General features: G+C 38.2%; 1 non-coding gene and 1 pseudogene across 1 annotated transcript; one reads left to right on the forward strand and one right to left on the reverse strand.

Moving 5' to 3' along the window:
- Positions 1-1258: 1258 nt before the first annotated feature.
- Positions 1259-5944, reverse strand: LOC147619020 (uncharacterized; annotated as a pseudogene).
- Positions 5945-6866: 922 nt separating this feature from the next.
- TRNAY-GUA (transfer RNA tyrosine (anticodon GUA)) lies at positions 6867-6951 on the forward strand. Its single transcript is given in 2 exon segments — positions 6867-6903; positions 6916-6951. It is a non-coding gene; the product is annotated as a tRNA-Tyr (tRNA).
- Positions 6952-17844: the final 10893 nt, after the last annotated feature.

Below are 17844 nucleotides of genomic sequence, written 5' to 3' on the forward strand. Positions count from 1 at the left end.
GAATGACTTGTCACCTCTCAACAAAAGCTAACTGAGTCATCACTAACTCAGTAGTCTATAGACTCGCACTTACACGTATTCCCCCTCCATGATCTCAATCAAGACAACACAAATAAAGCTCAATGGCACAAGAACTCATCAAACCACACAAAACTCAAGCTCAACACACTTTGTCTTTATTGAAACAAAACAAACAGTCTCAACATCCCTGAGACTTGGGCTCCAAGGAAAAAAGGAAAAAACATAGGAAACTTTGGGGTCCTCCATTGCTGGACCTCAACATAAACTCTACTAGATTCAACGCTCACCAAACAACTATAGACAAAGTAGACCTAATCTAGACCAAGTATGTAACAAAGGTTCTATACAGAGAATCTAAGGAACACACCTCTTAGCAAATTCTCTAATCTTCTGCCTCCCTTTGCTCTAATCCAACCAAATCTTCCCGCTCTGCGATGTCTTCTCCTCTGCAAACTTGAAAATATTGCAAGAACTCTAGCTTGCTACTTCCGACAAGAATGACCTATAGGAGTTCACTCAAATGCATTCCTTCTAGTAGTCTCTCTCACCACCACTCTTGCTTATCTCTAAAAGAAACACAAAATCCTTCTTCTTGAACCTGCGTCACCACCTTTGATTCTTCTAGATTGCATCAGCGCCCATTTCCTTGGGTCTTGCATACTCTTTCGACAAGAATGACCTATAGGAGTTCACTCAAATGCATTCCTTCTAGTAGTCTCTCTCACCACCACTCTTGCTTATCTCTAAAAGAAACACAAAATCCTTCTTCTTGAACCTGCATCACCACCTTTGATTCTTCTAGATTGCATCAGCGCCCATTTCCTTGGGTCTTGCATACTCTTTCTATTTTCATTTAGTGCACCTACGCCTTTTCACTTAGTTGCCACGTCGCTTTTTGCCATCTATGATCCTTTTCGCATCTTCATATATACTTTGTTTATATCTACACATCAGGCTTAGGATGGGCTTGAGATTCACCTCACATATAGCCCATCTCCCTGGATAAAACACATTCATGTGTTTCAATGCATCTTTTTCTCCAAACTTCTCCTTCTACAAACCACTCAAAACAACTCTATTTACACTAGGGGCATGATCCAACATTTCATCTCCCTCCTGGATCAAAAGGGAACAACAACATGCTCCAAAACGACCTAGCTACTTTGATCCATCCTCCTAGATCTGCCATCCTTAGCTTATAGACATCATCATCCCTATTATTGCCTAAAGCCACCAACTAACTCTTCTTCAAAAACTGGATGACATCCTCACCCTTCTCACCTTTGAACACATCATATCCAAAAAGAGTCATAGGTCCTGAGTCAGTCAACAAAAGTGAATTCCAACCTGTTGACCAAAGCCCTTAACAAAAGCCTTCTGATCCTCAGTGGTGGGGGCACCAAACGATGTGTGGTGGCTACTGTACTACACCATCAATAGGCACACAAGAAGAAGACACGATGGGATTAGAATTGGGGGATACCTAAATCCTAGCTGTAAGGACACTAATCAACCTGGCAATTGTCCTCAGCCCTCTAGCTGACTTCTTCGGACACTTCAACACCCTCCCAACCTCCCTGTTTGGCCCAACGACCTACTTCAACTGTCCTCTCAGGTTAGCACTCACCACCAAAATCCTTGATCATTCACCTATAAGCCTCTCCCGACCATAGCTGACTACCAGCTCACCAAATTCACTCCCAGAGCTGACACAAAAATGGTTGAAATTTGCTTCCAAAATCCTATGCCATTTCCCAGGTAGAAATCTATCCATCTGACTCACAGATTGTCCTCCATTGTTAGCTAGCCTGAAAACCTTCTTCCAGGGCTCCACTGAGCCTGTTAGCTCTCCCTTGCTTTGACGCTCCTACAACTGATGCAGAAACTAGTCAGACCTTAGTCCCTTCTGACTATGACAACTAATAGCTCTGATAGTCAGACTAGACCCACAAACACTTCTTACCCACTTAGACAAGCCATCTCAAGATCCCCATACTTCTAGCTGATGATTCTGATGTTGAGCCTGATGACACACAGAAATGACTTTGTCACCTCTCAACAAAACCTAAGTGAGTCAGAACTAACTCACAATCTATCGACTTGCACTCACATGTATTCCCCCTCTAGAATCTTAATCAAGACAACACAAACAAAGATCTATGGCACAAGAACTCATCAAACCACAAAAAACTCAAGGTCAACACACCCTGTCTTCATTGAAACAAAACAAACAGTCTCAACATCCCTGAGACTTGGGCTCTAAAAGGAAAAAAGAAAAAACATAGGAAACTTTGGGGTCCTCCATTGTTGGACCTCAACATAAACTCTACTGGAGCTAAATTCAGCACTTAGCTGACAGAAAGCAGTTATAGTCAAAGTAGACCCGATCTTGACCAAGTATCTAACATAGGTTATGTATAGAGAATCTAAGGAGCACACCTCTTAGCAAATTCTCTGATCTTCTGCCTCCCTCTGCTGTGATCAACCAAATCCTCTTGCTCTATGCTATCTTATCCTCTGCTAACTTGAAAATATTGCAGGAATTCTAGCTTGCTACTAACCTGCACCACTCAACCCGCAATCCTTCTGGTGGTCTCTCTCACCACCACTCTTGCCTATCTCTAAAAGAAACACAAAATCCTTCTTCTTGAACCTGCATCACCACCTTTGATTCTTCTAGATTGTATCACCGCATGTTTCCCTGGGTCTTCCATACTCTTTTTATTTTCATTTAGCGCACCTGCATGTTTTCACTTAGTATCCACATCACTTTTCACCATCTAGGATCCTTTTCACATCTTCATATATACTTTGTTTCTATCTACACATCAGGCTTAGGATGGGCTTGAGATTCACCTCATAATGTGTTGGGTCTTTTACAAGACGTTAATTCTTCTTCTTCTTCTTCTATCACTCTCTACCTCCCTCTTAAAAAGATAAACCAAAGCCTATGCAAAACTTCAATAGTATAGGTGATTTGCTACAGTATATGCATAACAATGGCTTAACTTGCTCTAAAAATAGGGATGAGACCACATGTAATCGTGTAAACTTCAATGTAGCTAGCAAGGACCTAGATGTAGTTAGCAAGACAGAGAACCTCCTATGCACACCGTGTCATGGGGGGGCTGACCTAAGGTTGCAAAAGAACCACAACTTTGTAGCTTCTTCTCCCATGAGTACATGGTTGTTTTTCTTATTTCTATGACAAGTTTGCAAATCATGAGTTCACTGCTACCATGCATGTAATAGCTACCTAATCAGCATACAAACACTAAAGAGAATAGAGTCCTCATATAGTGCATCAAGAAGAGTAAATACCAATATCCTCTAGCACCACTCATGTGTTGTGCAAGGCGGTTGCGAGATGGTCTCTAGGTGGGGAAGTAGGGAAAGGCACTTGGGAGGCTTTCCTTGGGGGAGCCCACTCTCCTCTAGCAAGAGCTAGCATCAAATTTGAACTCACAACAACGATGTGTGGGAGCCAACATCTCTTCTTGACATGCCAGCTTCTACAAATGACAATGACTTGAGGATGCATGACTGCTTGCTAGGTTGGATTCTGCAATTGACAATGATGTGAAGGTCGAGCTCTAATTGCCTAGTCAGAATATTTATCAATTTTTGGGAATGACAATGATAAGAGGTCTAAATTATGCTTGCCATGTAAGTTTTTCACAGAATGTTGTTGTGGAATGTGTGATGGAGTACAAAATGGTCATGGGGATGACTGTTCTGCAAGTTAGGGGGGTGACTAGTGCTAGGGCCGGGAGCCCTGCATAATAGGGCCGGGAGCCCTATTATGCAAAATGGTCATCCCCATGGCCATTGTGTCTGTCATGGGAATGATAATGATAAGAGGTCTAAATTATGCTTGCCATGTAAGTTTTTCCCAGAATGTTGTTGTGGAATGTGTGATGGAGTACAAAATGGTCATGGGGATGACTGTTCTGCAAGTTAGGGGGTGACTAGTGCTAGGGCCGGGAGCCCTATTAAGCAAAATGGTCATCCCCATGGCCATTCTATCTGTCATGGTCGTTGAGAGAATGCCCAGTGAAAACTCAACACATTAGCAGGTGGAATCATGAGTAGGCTCACTAAATGTATGACACATCAACATACATAAAATGTGTTGGGAAGCAGTAACCAGTCATGTAAGACACATTAGCAACCAAGTATAATGGATTTGTGTTTTCTGGTGATAGTAATCTGATTCATTCCTAAAAGTCATTGTTCGGAGCAGGATGTTGAAGAAGAAACCTTGTGTTTGGTGGCCTGGATGATATTTTATGAATCTGACAAGCCTTTTGCGTTCTCTTACAACATTCTTGTATGTATCATTTAACTGGTTTTCTATTGATGTGGTGCTATCTTTGTCAATTTTGTATGCTTTGTGGTAGTCGAAAAAAGTGACATTCTCCAAGCTGGTTGGTCATGCACAATACAGATCGACAGGATGTATGAGAATATTTTGCTCGTGTGTGGAATCAACCTTTGTCGTAGCTTCAGTGGTGATGAGTCTATGTATTTCACACTGTCGCTCTTTGTGATTATCGGTATTTGAAGGCAATTCAAGGTTTCTTCTGTAGCTAATGTTGGTCTCAACATGACTGCAGCCACATGATGAGCTTCAACTTCACTTTGTCGAGGCCTTGTAGCATCCTCTGTTGAAATATTCAATCTTCCTAGTGGCTTAATTTTCATTGTGTACTTCAACAAATAGTGGGAGATAGAAGAGTTTGTCACTCTTTGTATATTCATGTGTGCATCCCATAGAAATAATGCACTTGGGTGATATGGCACCATGTCACGGTGTTCATGGCTTGGGTGGAAATACAACCACTTCAAAGTTTGCGGGTGAAATGTGGACTCCATCTGTGAATGCCTTTCATATGGGAAACCATATTTGCATGAAGAAACGTGACTCCCTGTCCTACAAGATTCCCTGCAAATGTGGATTTGTTTGGAGAGAACAAGTTGGCGCAAAGACATTGAGAAGGTATTGGATGCATCGTTTGCTATTGTAGGAATATATGCAGCTATCTCATTTGAGACTCGTTGCACATCGTTTTTATTCACCGAGAAAATGATATGTGTATGTATAGAACCCCTGTTTTGTATCTCTCATACCTGATCAAGTGATGTTCTACTACATGGCCAAAAATTTTATTTCCTTTAAGAATGTTTGCATTCAAGAAGTTATGAAGTAGTGTGTGAAATAGCAGAGCGCACTCAATTGGGAAATCTTTCCAAGTGAAAACTGGCTTGAATTCACGAGCTATGTTCTCGATTGATGTTATCTTTTGCCATTTTGTTTCAGACACCTCGTCTGCTACTACTGTGAATGTCACAAACAAGTCTAGGAGACCCCACATGTCCACCATGGCAATCAAGTCTTTTAAATTTTTTCGGTGCCAAGATGGTGTGCCTGGCAAAGATGTTGGTAAGTTGTAGCGCACGATGTTCCTCTTAGCATCCTAATCATTTGTCTTATTCAATCTCTTGTATGTATCGTGTCGCGTGGTAACAATGTGCTCTTTGAATTGTTTGCAATAAATATTTCTTGCTTGAGTTGGTAGATCATTAGTAGGTACAACTTGTATAATGTGAAGATCGAGAACAGTGTTCCAATCCTCATTCTAAGATAGTCATTGAAACGGACATCTCCTTGTTAGTTCCCATGTTTGAAGGGGAAAAGAAAACGGAAAACAATAGTTTCAACATTGATATCAACAAATTCAGATCGGGTGTAAGGCAAGCCATTATATTTAAATGTTACAGTGTGCTCTGCTAGTATTGCACCAACACGCAATTGTATCAAGCGAACTCGTTGTTTGTTGGATGTATAGAATGCTCTTCGTTTTGAAGGCTCCACTAAATTGTGCAGCAATGATAGTTCACTATGCGTCTCCGCTTCTGTCATTAGTTGGAATGGGTCATTTTGTCAGTGGTTCTTGATGATGTTGGTTGCAGCGTCTGGTGAAAGTGCACATATGCCCAGCCTTGTGTGAGGAAGTTTTGCGAGTATCTTGTACTTCTTTATAACATGATTGTTCACTATATTGTATGCAAGTGTGCTTGCAACTGGTATGGAGGCTAGGTCTTCTAATATGTCTTGTACTTCTTTATAATAGGATCATTTATTATATTGTTTTGCAAGTATGCTTGCACTTGGTCTGGAGGCTAGGTCTTTTGATATGCGAGCCTTGTCAAAATAAGTCTCACGAGGTCCTATGGGAGAGAGCTAGAGCTTGGCATGAACTCTGTGCGAGCGAGAGAGAGAGAGAGAGACAAGTGTAGACACCGCGTGGGGAAGAGAGCATGTGGAGCAAAAGACACTCAGCATGAGAGAGAGAACTAGAAGAGAGAAAGATAGCGGACACGTACAACACATGATGAAGTTGCCAAATAAGGGCTATCAGCTCTATTTTTATTCCAAAGAATCCTCATGACAAAAACCTTAGGAAAAAAACAACTCCCTTATTCATTCTTGCATAAATTAATTAATCCACACTCCAAAAATGTTTTGGTGGATATGTATTGTGTTTGAATCTGCCCTACTCTCAAAAGTTTTTCATTTTTTTAAAAAGCCCATTGATGCTCCCGTGCCTTAAAATCTAGTGGCTTTTGTTTAGCCAGATGACTGATTAGTAGGCGTCCGCCTCAACGTCTCGTGTTCGCGTCGAAGGTGGGTGCGGCCTGTTGCTGTCTCAGTATCCATTACCGGAAGAAGCCGTTTTCTGACGTGTTTTCGTATTTCAGTCCGTCCCGCCGAGTCGTTGCATGAGCTCAGAAGCTCTGTTTATTTTATATAAGTAATTAAGTTGTGGCCACACCATCAACCCCCGACCTTAGCTCAGTTGGTAGAGCGGAGGACTGTAGAGTTGCACTGTCATCCTTAGGTCGCTGGTTCGAATCCGGCAGGTCGGAAATTCTTTTCTTACTTTGTGATCTTTATAACAATATTTTATAGAAATATTTTATAATGTGTTACGTATTTGAACAAGCCCATTATATATGGACATAAATTATGCAATTCATTTAGTTACGTATTTGAACAAGCACATTATATATGGACATAAATTATACGATTCATTTAGTTACGAGAGAAATTTCCTCAAAATGACCATGTTTCATGAAATTAGTTGATGTATACAACGCATTTAGTTGCGGAGAGGGGAGGGAGCTCAGGTACTAAGGTTGTATTAATTCAAGACCACGTTAGTGGCATTTAATCAATACAACTACTGATGTGGTGTCTCAAATTATTTTATTATTTCTACTTGATGTGTGTTGTGGGACTAGGCCTACATATGTTTTTAGGAAAACTAGCAAATTTAGCTTTTTCCCATTTTGAGAGCCGTGTTTGAAGCTCTTGCTATGCCAAGTGGCATTGAATATTAAAGTTATGCAGAATTCGGAGTAGAGAAACTTGGTCTTCTTGGTTTAAACTAGAAGTTATGGAGAATTCGGAGCAGAGAAACTTTGTCTTCTTGATTCAAGCTCGAATTCATTTTGTGGTGGCTTTTCGCATGGATTTCCATGTTGACTTTTGGGTGGTTGCAAGATGAGGTTATCTAGTTTTGTTTAGGAGACGTCCTTGGGTTTAGCTAGAAAACATGTAATTTTTCAAGAAGAATGGCCAATCTCTCCTAGTTAGCGAAGGAAATTTATTTCAAGGTCTTCTGATGAAACATCACTTGCAAAGTTGGGTAGCTAAAATTATAATCCGATCAAATATACAATAATTGCAAAGCACTTTTTGTTTGGGCACACAAATTGTATACAGACCTTGTCCTAGGTTTGGACAAGTACACTAAATGTGAGTAAATTGCCTATAACTTTTACATTATTACTCATATGATGTTCCCACTTTGCATATCATAAATTCACATAACATAAATTTTAACTTGATTTATCGAGTAATTTTTGATGTGTTTTTATTTTTTAATATTATTTAGAAACTATTATAATTATTTAAAAACGTGCTATTTTATCCTCCCACCACATCTACTAGTTGTATGTTGTTCTAATTGTTAGAGGCTTATTAAATCAATTGTAATTTAATTCTAAAAAATCAAATATTGAATCTTTTGATCTAACAACTCTAGGGATTACTATACTTGTGATCATGAATTTATTAAAAAAATTGGCTTAATTTGGGTACGAGAAGTTCTATTTTCAATCCTTCCAAGTGAAGATTCCCACATTGTGTCCACTCTCCCCTTCTCAAGTGAAAATTTGCATATTGTGTCCACTCTCCTGTTTTCAAGTCTAAAAACAATCCTAGTTAGGTTTGGAAACCTAGGCTTAGTAATCTTTAGACCCTAGAGATCATGTATGAGCCTTGAGTGGATTCACATAAGCACCATGCCACCTCACCTTGCCACTTCCACTCTCCATGTCAACATGGTCAACCTAGTTGACTTTCCACCTCATCATCCTAGTCATCATCATTAATGGCACATCTTCTTGTTACCTTTGCATGAAACCTCACACTTGGTGACATGACATGCTAGCATCATGGAATGCTATGTCATGCATCATTCTACATCATATGTCAACCCATGTAAACATAGGGAGTACAATCACATCAACCATAACGGTGCCATATGGTAGGTAAGTGCCACACACCTGTAACGTGGCACCTCCCTCTCATCATCTTTTCATTAAAATTTTAAATATATTTTTTCTTAATTTTTATATTTTTTCTTAATTTAATATATATTAATCTTTTGAAAGTAACATCATACATGATAAACATAAATAGAAAGAGAATAAAAGTATAAAATTTTATTATAGTTTTCGTAAATTTTCAAAATTAAGAATATAAATATGAGATTTTAAAGAATAAATTATTTAACTTACAAATATTAAAGAATTTATTCGAATCCAAGACCTTAACACCTTCCTGCTCATGAGTTTGCACGATCAGTATCGAGAATGTTAAAATCACTAATTTTAAAGGATTATATTTTTTAAATTAAAAAAATAGTAATTTTTTGAATTCCATGTTATTTAATTTTAAAAAGTTATTTTTGAATTTAATATTTCATAAGAATATTATTATGTGTATAAAAAATCTTTGAATAAAATTTAAAAAAACACATTATGAAAGAAAATATAATTTTAAAAACCTTATATATATTTAGTAATAATAAATATTTAGATTTATAAATAGTTATTATTAAGAATATATATATTTTTAAGTGGATAATAGATTTTTTTCTTTATGTTTGTCTTAATTATCCAATCAATCTTGTACTACATAGATAGGAAATCCAATGAGATGTGAAGTTGATAAGCTAATTTTCCTATATAAACACACATCTCTAGTACTGTCCTATCATTGAGTCTTCAATAAATTTTTATCTCTTAGCTTCCTTGAGAGCGAGTTCTCAGAGTCGTAGGAGTTGAAAACATGATAGGACTAGACTGCCCCCCATTCACCAAGCTCAAGAGGAGGAGAGGAAAAGGATAGCTCTTGAGAGAAAGAGAGACACGATGCAAGTAACACGTACCATTTAGCGAGACGATCCAAGCCATGTCCCTCTCCTTTCCCTTCATCTCCCTCTACCCTCTTTTTCACCACTATCCCTTAGTTTAGATAGTCCACAAGAACCAGCCCTTTCTCCTCCTCAAGAACCCTCCCTTCTCTTCCACAACAAGAACCCAGCCCCCTCCACTAGGTGCCGGTAGTGTGGATAGAAAAGAACTTTCAAAGTCGGGGCACATTGCCGTGCCCATGCAATCTTGAAATCCTATGTCAAAGACCTCATGCCTTCATGTGTGTTTGATGCTTTGATCGATCATCCCAACATGGATGAGTGCAGGGTGCTTTCTGACATTGGAGCTCAAAGCGAGAGGAGAGTTGGTATAGTGGTGCTACAAAGTGTTCATTGTTCTTATATGCAATTCTGAAGAAGAGAATTTGTGCGAATGATTTGGCTACTTAACGGGCCATTGAGGCGGCAATAAGTAGCTTGAAAATGAAGGGTAAGGAAAGTGCCACATCTCACATCCTTTCCATAGCACCACACACACTTAGAGTTGGCTCTAGTAGATGGCACAGTTTAGATGCCAATGAGGCTGGTGCTTTATTGGCGAGTAGTGGTTGTGTATCTAAGCATGATCGCCTACTAGATGAAACCACTAGAGCCTTGATAGAAAGGTTTTGGAAGGAGAAGTGCCGTGTCTCACCAATTTCAAAGAAAGCTTTGTGTAAGAGTCACAAGAGGAGTGTTCATTGAGCACGATACTTGCTTTCTTGAAATGACCCAAATTGAGTTGTATTCTCAGTTTGTGCATCATTTCTAGACCTTAAAATTAGGCAAAGGTCATTTGAGGGGTGCAAGCCTTGATTTGTGATTAGGTACTCATGACAACGCGACATGTCTTGTTGCTATCATGTTAAGTTCCAACTATTTCATGATGTGTTCCACTCTCTTAGTGGGCATAGAGAGTTGCCTCACAGTCCTTGTGATTTCATCCACTCTCTTTTGTGTGCACGCATGGAGGATGCCCATTACCATATGATGCCTTGTGTGGAGAATAGTTGCACATCATGTGGTTCACTTGGACGGCTACAGATGGTAGATCTTCATGAGAGTGGCCAAGAGATAATGACATGGCGATGCTATGAGTATGTGACACATCAACTCCAACATCAACTCTAGAGTGGTGGGCAGTCTAGGAAGTTGTAGCTCATGGACAAAAATACACAATGTTGTCACTTCACAGTGATATTTTGGGAGCAAAGCTATCCCTATATATACAACACACTCATTGTGCCAAGTGGCACGATTATCAATTCCGAGCATGCCTAGCGGAGTTCCCTATTGGTGTGGTTGTTTCTGTTATTCATTTTGCAGAGAACTACAACTTCACACCTTTTCAGGTGATATAGTCTGAGTATTACTTCTCAAAGCGGGTAATGGTTATATTTCATATTATTTGTTTCATATTTGAGCTATATTACTTAATTGATTTTTTTGATCTAATGGTTATATTTCATATTATTTGTTTCATATTTGAGCTATATTACTTAATTGATTTTTTTGATCTAATCATCTCTCTCCCTAACCTTACCAAGTTGCTGTTATGGTTCACATTAGCTCTACAGACATGCAAAGGTACATGTAGATGTGATAGTGAGTACTCCTGAGACTCGTGCCATTGTTTAGGAGTATCATTTTTACATTAGTGATGATTCCTCACATCATGCACATTTTTTGCAACACTATTTTCGTCTCCATGATGATTTTTTATGAGATGGTTGTGGTGCATAGTTCAAGCCGGCACACTAATGTTTGATATGTCAAGTAGCGCCCAGTGTACATTTTTAAGTCTAATGGAAAATCCCACTCTTCCTTATGCCATCGTACCCAAACATCATCCGATGATGACCAAACTTTGCAATCATGTGGCGGCGGGGACCCTAACCCACATGCTTGCAAAGTTTGGTCACTCACCATCCAACGATGCTTAATATGTCAAGTAGCACCCAGTGTGTATTTTTTAAGTCTCCTAGTGCTCAAGAGGCACTGGAGAATCCTTCTCTTCCCCACCATGTCATCATACTCGAACATCGCCCAATGGTGACCAAGACCAAACATTGCAAGCACATTCTTGCAAATTTTGGTCACCATTAGATGATGTTTGATATGTCAAGTAGCACCTACTGTGCGTTTTTCGAGTCTCTGAGTGTTAAAACCCTAAAGATATCTCTAGCTAATAACCATGCATAAACATGCATGAACCAGGCATATACTCATCCACTTGACCACCCCCGAGCCCAAGGGTGCACACATAAATACAATGAAGTACCACATACCTTACCTTAGTGTCCCATACCACTAAGAGATATGACTTCACTCCAGTAGCACATAGCTATAGCATGAAATGGCAAGAGATTAGACACAATGCTCTACACAAGAGAACATCCCTTGAGAGTGCCCCATGCCCCTATTAGGAGGGCCCTCAAGTGACTCTTGACTCTCCATTTCCATGTGTGACCCTTGGTTGCCTGACCCTAATCTTAACCCAAGGTTAGACCTAACCCTTGCCCCACTAGAGCATGTTCCCATGCTCCCATGTTAGGATGGGTTAGCCTCCTAGTATATGCACATATAATGTGCAAATAACATCCTTCCTCTCTCTCAAAACATTGCACTCTTTTGCAATGAAAAGAAGGAAAGCTACGCTAAACATTTTCAACTCACTCCCAATTTGAATCCTCAATTTCCTTGTCTTTCAACTTAAATTTAACCTCATGGATTAAGAGACTACGAAGTTTCTTTTCCCTGAATTCAAGTAACTTTTCAGGTTCATGTGTGGAACATAAGACAAATCTCCGACTTCAACGAGTTCTTGAGGAGTAACTATGTTATCCTCACCTCCCAGCTTCTCTTTTAGTCTATTGACATGAAAGATTGGATGGACTTTGGCATGTGAAGGTAGTTTTAATTCATACACAACCATACCAATCCGACGTATAACTCTGAATGGACCACAATATCTATGAGATAATTTTGAGCACTTTCCTGTTGACAAAGTCTAAGAATCTTTAGGAACTTTTAAATAAACTAACGCTCCTGGCTCAAAAGACCGAGGTGAGCGTCCCCTATCAGCAAAAAACCATGCTCTATCTTGAGCACTCTTGATAGAATCTTGAGCATGGGTCCGTATTTCCTGCATATCTCGCAAGAAATCCCTCGATGCATTAAGCTCAATGTCCTTAAGACCGACATCAATAGGTGCCCTGGGTTGATATCCATACATAAGCATGAATGGACTATAACCAGTAGCCGAATGCTTAGAACTATTATAGGTAAATTCCATCATTGGAAGCCATTTTTGCTAACTCGATGGTTTTCTAGAGACATATGCACAAAGCATATCCTCTACAACCTGATTCACATGCTCTGTTTGCCCATCAGAGTGTGGGTGATTAGAGGAACTCATACTCAAAGTAGTTTCCAATTTCTTGAAAACTTCCTGTGCCAAAAATGAGCCGTGAACTTAGAGTCCCGATCGCTCACAATATCAGAAGGTAAACCATATAGTCTAAATAGTTGCTTGATAATTGGTAAGCCAATTTCGACGCTTTAGCTATTGTCTTTGTGGGTAAAAACCTAGCCATCTTTGTTAATCTATCCACGACTACCCAAATTGCATCATAATCCCTGCTGGTACATGGAAGTTCCGTAATGGCATCCATGAAAATACTTTCCCACTTTCGAGAAGAAATATCCAAAGGACGTAATAATCCAATAGATTTAAGGTGCTTTGCCTTATTAATCTGACACTAATGACATTTAACCACATAATTCTGAACAAAATCCTTCATTTTTGGCCAGTAAAAAGTCCTTCTACCCAAAGCCAAGGTACGTTGTATGCCCGGATGTCCTGCCAATGGTGCATCATGACACTTAAATAGGATACTTAATTTAATTTCTAGCATATCCGGTATGCAAACCTTATCATTTCGATAATTTCGAATAAAAAATTGGTTGGTTTTTCCTTGATTCACAAGGTTTTGATCTACCTCAGAGTTGGACCCTCATTTTGCCAAATTCAAATATTTTCCAAAGAAAATATCTATACTGCATTTTTCCCTGAGTTAATCGTACAAGTTAGAAGTAATTTCCGTGAAGCTAAGTTCATTAACTTCACTAATTTGACTCAACGCATCACCAATGCTATTCAAGCTACCTTTTCTATATTTAATTATGAAATCAAAGTCCTACATCAATTCAGCCGATCTGGCCTTCCTACCCTTCAAGTTTAGTTGATCACAAATGAACTACAAATACTCATGATCTTTCAAGACCATAAACTGAGACCTGTACAGATACTATCTCCATGCTTTTAAAGCATAAATAATTTCATATAACTCTTTCACCTGAACTAGGTACCTAGTTTGTGCATTGTTGAGTTTCTTACTCTCAAAGGCCACAGGGTTCCCATCCTACCGCAAAATCACTAGCATTAGTCTCTACAATGTAAGGCCTACTAGGATCTGATAATACTAACACAGGAGCATCTTGAACTTTGAATTTATTTTTACCTTTAAGAAGGTTGGTAAAAGCAACTATCAGCTTCGAATACAGATTTTTGAAGAAATACCACGAAACCTAAGAAAGATCTTAACTTCTTGACTGTATACAAAACTGGCCATTTCAAAAACTTTTGGATGCAATCCAAATCTATACTTAAGCCATCTCGAGAGATCTTATGACCCAAGTATAACAATTCATTTTTAAAGAAATCACACTTATATAATTTACAATAAAGTTTCTCCTTCTTGAGCCTTTCTAGAACCTCTTTAAGATGATTCTCATGCTCAACCAAAGTTTTCTTGTATGTCAAAATATCATCTAAGAAAACCATCACGCATTTTCCTAACAGATCTCGAAATATATCATTCATCATCTGTTGGAAAGTTGCTGGTGCATTAGTGAGACCAAAGGGTGATACTAAAAATTCAGAATAGCCATAACATGTCCTAAAAGCAGTTTTAGGAACCTCTTCCTCTGCAATATGGATCTGATGATAATCGGTTCATAAATTAAGCTTTGTGAAATACTTAGCTTCTTGCAACCTATCAATAAGATCGTCTGATCTAGGCAATGTTTATTTGTTTTTAATTGTAACTTTGTTAAGACGTTTGTAATCAATACACGTATGCCAGGTACCTTGATCTTTTTTCTTAACTAGGAGAACTGGTGCACCCCAAGGAGACTTACTTGGTCTAATTTGACCCATCCTCAAGTATTGAGCTAGTTGCTTTGCTACCTTGTCTTCCTCAGTCTGGCTAAGCCTATATGGAGGAATACTAACACGTTCTACACTCGACACTAGCTCAATTTTATAGTCCACCTCTCATTTAGGAGGTAATCCCTGAGGTAACTCATCAAGAAATACATACTGAAATTTTCTTTTAATGGAATTTAACACTCTATGTTCCCAAACATCCAAAGAAACAGTGTTTACATCAAAATGAACACATGAAGAATGGATCCATAACCAACTGAAAAAGTTCATAGTTAAAAAGATTTTCCATTATTTAGTGTTGAAGTATGTTTTTTACATGCTGACATTAGATAGATGTGGGTTATTTGCATATAATTAATACGAGGGTGGCTTATATTTATAGTTGTTTCCATTTTGATTAATTCTAGACAGTGTTTTCATGATTCTTTACCATTGTTTAGCCACCAAAAGCTAACTAAAGCATTTTTTCTTATGTGCAGTCAGTTCTAGCGAATTGATTTGCTAGATCATTTTGGTCAAAAGAGGGCAAGTGAAGTTATATTCGAGTGAATTGTGATTTTTGAAGAACTTTATTACCATGGCTCATATTGACTTCTCAGTCAATGTCGATGAGATGAGTGATCATCCCAACTTGGGTAGAGAAGATCTAAAAGCATTTTTTCTTATGTGCAGTCAGTTCTAGCGAATTGATTTGCTAGATCATTTTGGTCAAAAGAGGGCAAGTGAAGTTATATTCGAGTGAATTGTAATTTTTGAAGAACTTTATTACCATGGCTCATATTGACTTCTCAGTCAATGATAATGTCGATGAGATGAGTGATCATCCCAACTTGGGTAGAGAAGATCTAAAATTCCAAGCTGAAGAAGAGGAGGCTGTTGTGGAAAGAGTGAATTTTTGGAAGTGACATAGCATCTAGAGGCAACTATTGCCAATTGCTATGACGAGATGGAGTCACTAAAGATGCAGATTTTGACTTTGTAAAAAGCTCTTTTGGCAGCACCTCCTGCTCCTACCAAAGCAATTGTTTCGTCGTTTACACCAAAAGTATACAGCGGTGAGAAAAAGGAGAAAACTTATGAATGTGTAGATGTCTGGCTCAATAGGTGGACTACACATTTTGCCTTTCATCCATTCACAAATGTGCAAAAGCTGCAGATGGCACAGGGAATTATTGAAGGGGAAGACATTAACTTGGTGGAAGGATCTCAAATATGATTCCATTCCTACCACTTGGCAAAGTTTCAAGGAAGCTTTTAAAAAAGAGTTTGTCCAACCAAAGGATGAATTTGAAATAATTGCCAAGCTTGTTAAAAATAGCATGGAAAATTAGTCTTTTGACAATTATGTGCAGAAGTTTAGACAATTGGCTGCCAAAGCCAAGTCTAATGATCATACCTTGTGTGGGATTTTCATCAATGGTCTAGCTCGTGACTATCAGTACGAGGTAAAGAAATGCAAGGTCAAAACAGTTGAGGATGCTATTCAGGCAGCCCAGGTTTTTCATAAGACTATGGTTGGCGCCAACACTTCAAAACCATCGTCTAATGAAAAGAAATTTACATTCACTTTTTCAAATAGTGGATAAAAAAAAAAGTTGGTTTTCACAGGGATGACACACGAAGAAATTATGTCCTTTGAATGGAGCTACAGCACATTCGGCGCTTGGACAAAAAATGGCACCGAAGAAGTTCATATACCAAAGAAATCTGTACACATTACAAAACTTCAAGGTAAATTTTTTGAAGTTAATATTACGCATCTTGAAGGAAGCCAATGTTCATATCGTACTTTCAATAAAGACACTTTTGGTCTGAACGAATTATTTTGTGTTTATGGATCAATAAATGGACATCCGGTTCATATTTTATTTCATCCTGGTAGTACTCACAATTTTATTGACAACATTGTGGTACAGAGGATGAAGCTGGAAACTACACAAAATGATCACATGTACAAGGTCAGGATGGCTGGAGGGACAAGTCTAATTCTGGGACAAGAAGGTGTCAAAACTACCGTTAGACATCAATTTGTACTCAAATAGACTTGATTTTCATGTCATGATCTTGGGTCATGTAGACATCATTCTAGGGATGGAATGGTTTCATCAAAAAATAAGGATTTTTATGTTGATTGGGTCAAACATTTGATGTCTTTCCATCACAATGGAAACCTTGTTACTCTTAAGGGAAACATTGTTATACCCAAGTTTCTCGAGAAAAAAGAATAAGCATAATTTTTTCCTAATTTTTCTTGATTTTCTAGGGTTTTAAAATTTGCTAATTTTGAAATCCACCATATTCTATCTTATGGCACTCCAAATCTTAAATTTTTGGAAAAAAAATAGCAATAAAATTTACCAAAATACAATTGATATTTCAAAAATATCAATTTTTAGGATTTTTAAAATAATTTCTAGAATTTTTCTAATTTTTGGTAATTATTAAAAAATTTACCCCGAGAATCCCATCGAACACGAAATTTTTCAATTCTGCTACAATTCTCAAATCCAATTAAAATTTGCAATGGATTTACTAATTTTTTGGGAAAAAAAGGATTTTTAAAGGAATTTGAACGGCCACGGGCGCCCAAATGAATAGACCGCATGCCGTTCACTAAACCCGGATATTCCATAAATTTGAAATAACCTTTTTTTAATTTTTTAAATTTTTTAAAATTTTTAATGCACCACCCTGAACGCATTAGAATACGAATGGTAAAAAAATAAAAATTTGAAACCCGAAAGGTCATCCCAGAATACTGAAAGTCAAGGGTTGCAAGAAAATGAAGAGACAAAGAAAACCCGGAATTCAGAAGGTCAAAAAGTTTTTAGAATTTGAAAAATGAAAGGTCTCAAGAGATTTTATCTAAAAAAATCTTGGAAAAGAAAAATTTTCATTCTCTTTTTAAAAAAAAGCTTTAATAAAAAAAGCATTATAAAAGCCTTAAAAATAATAATAATAAAGCTTTTAGAAAGCTTAACATTTTTTTTGAAGAAAACAGGAGGGGGGGGGTGCGCCGCCGGCCTGCCAAACCCCACCCCCCATGTG

Source organism: Cibotium barometz, chromosome 34 (genome assembly GCF_041138505.1).
Source record: "Cibotium barometz isolate CiBa-2024 chromosome 34, ASM4113850v1, whole genome shotgun sequence".
Taxonomy (NCBI): domain Eukaryota; kingdom Viridiplantae; phylum Streptophyta; class Polypodiopsida; order Cyatheales; family Cibotiaceae; genus Cibotium; species Cibotium barometz.